Source organism: Crocodylus porosus, unplaced genomic scaffold (genome assembly GCF_001723895.1).
Source record: "Crocodylus porosus isolate Cpor-Errol unplaced genomic scaffold, CroPor_comp1, whole genome shotgun sequence".
NCBI lineage: Eukaryota > Metazoa > Chordata > Crocodylia > Crocodylidae > Crocodylus > Crocodylus porosus.
In genome coordinates, this window is record NW_017728947.1 from 68,875,094 (window position 1) to 68,882,683 (window position 7,590).

Sequence of the window (7,590 nt, forward strand, 5' to 3'; positions counted from 1 at the left end):
TGTTCCAGACCTTGGGGGCTCGGACAGTAAAGAAATTCTTCCTTATGTCCAGCCTGAAATGGTCTTGCAGGAGTTTGTGACCATTGACAGAAAGCTGACTGGATCATCTGACTCAAAGGGTAGTAATCGATGGCTCCACATCTAGCTGTAGCCAATATCAAGTGGGGTGCTCCAAGGTTGGGTCCTAGGATTAGTTTGTTAATACAGATATTGAACAAATCTGGAAGATGGGATGGAGTGTATCCTCAGCAAGTTTGCAGATGACACTAAGCTGGGGGGGAAGTAGTAGATATGCTAGAGGGTAGGGCTAGGATTCAGGGTGACCTTAATGTGTTGGAGGATTGGACCAAAAGAAATCTCATGAGGTTCAATAAGCAGTACAAAACCTTGCACTCAGGATGGAACAATCCTATGCATTATTACAGGTTGGGAATCAGCTAGTTAACCAGCAGCTCTGTGGGAAAGGACCTTCAGATTACAGTGGACAATAAGTTCAATATGAGCCAATAGTGAGCCCTTGTTACAAAGAAGGCTAACTGTATATTGGGCTACATTAATAGGAGCATTGCCAAAAGATTGGGGGAAGCAATTAGTCCTCTCCGTTTGGTACTGGTGAGGCCACCTCTGGAGTACTGTGTCCAGTTTTGGGCCCCCCCACTAAAGAAAGGATTTGGACAACTTGGAATGTGTCCAGGAGGGGGCAACATAATGGTTAGGAGGCTGGGGCGCATGACTTCTGTGGAGAGGCTGAGGGAACTGGGTTTATTTAGTCTAGAGAAGAGAAGACTGAGAAGGGATTTAGTAGCAGCCTCCAACTACCTGAGATGGGGTTCGAAAGAGGATGAAGCTAGACTTCTCAGTGGTGGCAGATGACAGAACAAAGAGCAGTGATCACAAGTTGCAGGAAGGGAAGCTTAGGTTAGAGATCAGGAAAAAATTTCTCATTAGGAAGGTAGTCAAACACTGGAAAAAGCTAGCCAGAGAGATGGTGGAATCTCTCTCCATGAGGTTTTTAAGACCCAGCTAAACAAAGCCTTGGCTGGGATGATCTAGTTAGGCATGGTTTTCTTTTAAACAGGGGGTTGAATTAGATGACTTCCTGAGGTCCCTTCGAACCCTAGTTTTCTATGATAGGTGTAACAGGGGAGCCAACCGGGGCCAATCTCCATGTGGCCTGCCCACCTGTTCTTGGGCCAACCGCCTGGTTTCTCACCCACCATGCCTTGATCTTAATAATTAATTGATAGATGTAACTAAGCAGGAGGCTGCCCATTTTCTGCCCTGATGCAGAAAATGGGTAGCCTCCTGCTTAGTTACATCTATCCTTCCCTACACCACAGCCCATGCCTCACTGATGGCATCTCAATGTTTCCATAATCACCAGCCCCATTCTGGGCCCCAGAATCCTTCTACCAGGATCCCTGTATGATCTCTCCATTCAGGCAGCCTCCCTGCCTTCATTTGGCTATGTAACTTCCTGAATCTATTTTCCCTTCTTGGGCATAGTCCTCCCCTAGTACCTTTGGCTCTTCTAGTCCTGGCCTACCCCTAGGCCAGTCAGGACCCCAAGCCCCTGGCTCTTGGGCATCCCTCACAGTGGGCCCCTGGCCCTTTTGACCATCCTGGTCCTGCCCCCAGCCTGGGCCAGTCAAGGGTACTCTCTCATTCAGTCTCTGAGTCCCCAGCCCTTCACTTTCTCTCTCAGGGTCTGCCCTCCAGGCCCTCCAAAAACCAGGGGTTACCCACCTGGTGGTAACTGGGTTGGTAACTGGCCTGGCATTTCCTGGGAACTCCCACACCACTGGGAGTCCCACCAGGCCTCCCACTCCCAGCAGGGTGCAGTTTTAAGTCATGCCCAGGACCAGGAGCCTCCTACCATCCCCTACAGCTCTTCCAGTACCTCCAGATGAAACTCAGCAGCCCTCTAACCAAGTAGTGTTGCTACCTGACCTGCAGCAGCCAAACTGCCTTGTTTATATGGGCAGCCTGAACCCAAAATGGCTGCCCTCATTAGGCACCTGGAGGCTGCCAGCTCCAGGGCCTTAAAGTGGCAGGCACACATAATGCCCTGCTGCAATATGGAAGAAGCAGAAGATAAAGGTTCAGAAGTGTTAAGTTCCTCTAAAAGCTTAAGTTTTGAATTGTATTCTCATCCCAAGGAGTACCAATTGAAATAATTTCAATCAAACATTAAAATCTGAGCTGGCCTAAGCACATAAAGTATTCAATATTTCAGGTTTTAGGACTGAAAAATGGTAGTTCAAATTGCTGTTGTGCTACAGCTGTTGCTAAAAAGGAATCCTGGCCTTTGAGTTCAGCTACAGAGAGAGAGCCAAATAATCTAAGGAAAATTTAAGGGAGGGGGAAAAAAGGATTAGAGAACATTAATGATTAAGTATCCTGAAACTGGTATTTTTACAAGAACTGTTTTTCATAGTGGAAGGATGTATGCACTGGTAGCCAAAATCATTTCGCTTACAGCAAAAAACAAAGCTGAAGCACACACTTGTTGGTACTTTTCCCTCTCTTTTGTCTTATTTGTTGTTGTTTTAGTGTACCAATTGTGAGAGTCAAGTGCAAGCATTTTTTTCTCATTCTGTTTGACTTGTAATAGTGAAATGACTAAAACATGTTTATTTTTTTCGTGGAAAAAAATGGATTTTTTGGGGGGAACCTCTTGTTTTAATTCTGTTTTTGTAAAAACAGACAATTTTAGGTTTTAAAATATTTTAAGTTTTACATTGGCATTAAAATATTCTGCAAGAGAATTAAACCAATTTCTTTAAAATATTTACCATTTTACATATGAGCATCACTAAAAAGAGCTGTCACCTAGTCCAGTTTGCTCTGAATGAATCACTTTACTTTTTGTTGCATTGCTTTTGTGAACATTTTCTCCATGTGATGAGGCTTTAACTAATCGGAGGCAGAATTTTAAGGAAACCATTCTACCTCTTAACTTAGAGAAATCAGCCTTTTATTTACAGGTCCTGTGAATCTCATTTTCTTTATTGTTAGACATATTTAAGTATTCATAGCCAATTTCCCTACTCCTCCATAAACTCCATACATCTTGGTTTAAATCTTTCCTTCTGACAGTCAGGAATTCCAGCCCCTAAATAATTAGTTCCTTTTTTCTACAATCTGCGCAACTTGTCAAATTCCTTTGCACATTCTTGTGCTCATAGCTTACTTGTTTAGCCTCATGGGTGTCATTAAGAGGGGGATTATCCCCTTCCTGTCCAGGATGGTGCTTCTGTGTTTGCAGTACTATCATCTCTGCTCCAGAAATGTGCTAAAGAACTTAGTCTAGCAGCTATTTGACCAATCAATGAGTGTTCATTGTATGTAGATTTCTTACCCTGATTGTAAAGAGTTTACCCAGGCTCTCTTCCCAGCAGTCACTCCTCAGTAGACCTCAGGTGACATGCATGCTATATATTTGTTCTAAATAGGTGTCTGATTAACATCCCCCTGCCCCCCACCACCACTTCAACCCAAGGCTGGGTGCAAGTGTCAGGTAAACACAGGGACTGTACTTTATAGGGGCTCTGGAATGAGCTAGTGAAAATTGGTTGTAATACAGAGACTCATAATGCTGATCATTTAGAACTCAGATACTGAGTGAAGCAGACTCATCAGGCTTTTTGGTGCTGACTCATTTCTGAGCAAAACATGGTACATAGAGTAAAATGAACTAAGAAAATGCCTCGAGTCAAAGAAAGGAGCAGTTCTGGTGTGGCTTTTTAACTGACATTCTCTGGAAATGCTTAAGGCAGCTGGAGGAGGTTTGAACACTGTTCACTATATCTGGAAGCAGTGGGTGCTGTCAGAAGGTAGACAGCCAGAAGGCGACTTTTTATTTTTGACAATGGCTGTTTCTGAGGTGCTTGATGTTTTTAATAGCGTACAGTTATCTCAAGCCGAGGACACCAGCTATGAAACTATAGCACAGAAATTTGTTGAGTGTTTCACACAAACATACGATGGGGGACTTCTCTTTTTTAGCAGATGGTGGTTCATTTGCAGAATAAAGGTGAAAGCATAGAAAAGTTTGTGAATAATATAAGGCTGAAGAGAAACTAGTAATTTTGGGAGATCTCTTTTATTGGACCATCTATATAATTGGGACGGGAATGTTGGGCAGACTTTCAGGCAGGAAGTGTTCTTTTTTAAGTTACATTGTCTTAAAAAAAACCCACCTTTCTCTTTACATATTTCCTACACCATCATGGATATTACAATACTTCAATCCTGTTACGGCTGAAGAGTAAAGTTTCCATTTTTTAGGGCTTAATTTAATTTCTCATAGCGCACCAGATCTAGTTTGGCATCTGGGACACGGGCAGGAACCCACCCCCCCCGGGATGAGAGAAATTATCAGGTTACCCAGAATTAACCTTTGGCAAAGCAACTAGCATCCAGGCCAGTGCATGCTAATGGAAGGTGGACAGTATCATGACACTGTGGATATGGAAGAGAATCCAGAGTACTATCTGAAAGAGACCAGAAACACAAATGCATGCAAAGTCAAAGCTGATGGCCAAAAAATACAGCACATAGAGCTGCGTGCGCTGTAGCAAACAACACAAGCCAAAAATGTGTCTGGGTTTTGGAAAAATACAAGAATTGCAATGATTACAACACTGATTTTCAACCTTTGTGAACTTGAGGCACCCCTTGATAAATTTGAGGCATCCCTCAATAGTCATGAGGTGCACCCCTTGAAAAATACCAGAGCTTAGTTTTCATTTGTTTTTGACTACAGAAAAATAATAGAACAATTCTTCTGTTGTAAAGAACTCAGAAAAACCACAACAGCTTGGGGTGTATTTTGAACTATAGATTTTTATTTGAAAACTTATCTTGTTAATCATGTTTGTGCATTTAACAGTGCTAACATTGCATGGCACCCTGTGGCATGCTTAGAAGGGTTTCAGGGCGCTGGTTGGGAATCACTGGATTACATCATTTTGAAGAGTTTGCTGGTGGCATCAGAATATACAAAGCATGGGCAAAGAGGATGATAATAATGACTCCAGGTCAGAGGAATTCTTTATAGGAGCAATAGACAACATTGCAGCAGTAGATGATTGGGCCACTGGTGAGGAAGCAAATGTTACCTTTAATAAAGCTGTTGATATTAGAGTGCAAGCAAATGAGATGTTATTATCCATGATATTAGCACGGAAAGAAGTCATAAGCAATAAGAAATAAAAGCATGACTCCCAAGGCTTACAGTATAAACTAATTCCCATTAATAATATATGTAAGCTAAAGTAAAAAAAAAAAAAAAAGAGAGAGATAAGAAAGAATGCAATCTGTAATATCACCAGGAGAGCAAAGGATCCATTATTTTTTTTAAAATATAATGAGCTATCTCTTCAAGAGAATTGTCTCTTTCAAGGGACCCAGGAACCACTAGAACCAAGAAACATTTTCAAGGGGGTGCAGAAGCTCTCAACAATACAGAACAAAGGTAAAGGTACCCAATGTTACCTCGATTCAGGCACCTACATAAGTTTTCTTTGTCCCAGGCAGAGTCTAGAGGATCTGAATTGCTTTGAGACCTACTGCTAACTTGCTGCTTCAGCAGAGTTTCAGTTGGTGTCTTCAGAAGAACAAAGTACACGTTTGCACACATTCAACAACCCGATTCAGTAGATGCTATTTTCACAGAGTACTGTTGGGTTATACAACTGAAACTGAAGATGTTTCGCAGCAAAATAAAAGTTTGTAAAGATGCATAGAATACTAAATAGCACAGGTCCAGAGGCTCCTTGCAACTTTGAAAAGAAGCAGAGCTGCTGGGCTAAAGCTAAGCATATAAGAATGTATATTCCATATAAAGGAAATAACATGCTTGGGAACTCAGCGAAGTGTTCTTTTAGATCAAGGTTCAATCAGGGCCACCTCCTATATGCCTGCCCCACAGACAAGGAAGAAGTACAAAGATTCATTGGAGTAGTGAGCTATGTGGGTAAATTTGTACCTGGCAAGCAGTTTGAAAAAACGGCCCAAGAGAAGCATTGTGCAAAGGACTCTACTGGATATTGGATGCAACTTTCAATAACTGAGAAACTGAAGGAGTTCATTAAAGAGGCCCCGGACTTGAGGTTACTATGACAGTAATTGCAAAACTAGGTTGCCATGGATCCCTCCAAGGAGGGTATTGGCACAATCACCTTACAATATGGTCAAAATTTGAGACCTGGAGAGAAGCACTAACAAAAACTAAGTGTCAATATGCTCAAATAGAGAAGACGGGATTGATTTTAATCTTTGAGTAGAAAAATTACATGCCTTTTAGGGGATTCCTGGTAAAATTCCACCACTTCCATTGCCAGAAGGGGGCTGGTAACAATCTTTTACCACTTAGAGTAACAGATTATTTTTTTAGCTACACATTGCAAATGAATAAAAACCTAGAAAAGATTTGGCTATTGGAGATATGCTCTAAAACTTTTGATAACAAAGTAGCCCAGTCCATAGCTCACTTACAGGCATGTTAATCTGATTAGAACTTTCGCTGTTTCTGCGTCTGCAATTAGACTTCACCTTGTTGCAAGAGAGATTCACGAATGGGGCCATTGAGGCAGACTGGGATACTGCCTGGAGGGGAAGAGCCCCCCTTAGACATGGCACCAGATCTCTCCTCCTTTTGCAAAAACTGAAACCAGTTTCAATGGTTGCCCAGGAAGTAGTCTCTGGTTAAATGGTTCAAGCTACTTTGGAGCAGCTCTGCCTCATCCTAATTAACACTTATGCACCCAATGAATGGTGGAAGACAGTGGGCTTTTTCAGGACATAGGTTGATCTCTTACAGAGTGTAGATGACAATGACGCCACAGCAAATGGGCTTGCTGCCCTGAAGGACCACCTCCACATTTAACAAGTCCTCCCTGACTGCCATCCCCATGAGACCTTCCCCATCACTGCCTCTTTCTCCAGTCATGGACAGTGATGATTGAGTGGCAGGCCTGGTACCCTGGTGTCTTTCCCTGTGCTCGATGAGAACAGTGGTGTGGGATCTGCTTCAAGATCCGGTCTGGGAAAGCACTGTACACATGGACAGTCAAAGTGCATCATGTCTGTATCGTCATCACCTGCCCCGAAACAACCTGCAGGTAGTGCCCAGTGGCAGCAACATCAGAGCAAGCATATATGGCCTGGTGCACCCTGTATAAAGTTACTTATCACCAAGAGAACTGGTGATACCCATTGAAGGCTGCTGCATGGCCGCCCAGGTACAAGTGCCTTTGTCCACCAACACCACCACCACCTTGAATGGGTGATGTCAGTGGCTTGCCGTTTCTGCAAGGAGGAGGTGAAGGAGATGATCTCATGACTTCCTGGACTGGCCCCCTGCAGCAATCACTCTTTGCTGCCTTCAGTGCCCTCTTTGGCACTCCGGGCTTGGACTTCTCCTAGACTGTGTACATGTTCTCTATCCTGTACTGAGTGACCAAGGGGAATGTGATCTACAAGGCAAAATCTGCAAGGGAGAAGAGATTGATGTCATATATCTTGACTTCAAAAAAGCCTTTGATCTGGTATCCCATGATCACCTCTTGGCCAAACTGGCCAGTT

At 43.0% G+C, this 7,590-nt stretch overlaps 1 long non-coding RNA gene across 1 annotated transcript in view; it reads right to left on the bottom strand.

Annotated features, from left to right (window-relative positions):
- LOC109321632 overlaps window positions 1-7,590 on the bottom strand; it is a 17,171-nt gene that overhangs the window by 54 nt on the left and 9,527 nt on the right. Inside the window, exon 2 of the long non-coding RNA XR_002104117.1 lies at window positions 4,115-4,117. This is a non-coding gene — a long non-coding RNA (uncharacterized LOC109321632). The remainder of the gene's footprint in view (window positions 1-4,114; window positions 4,118-7,590) is intronic.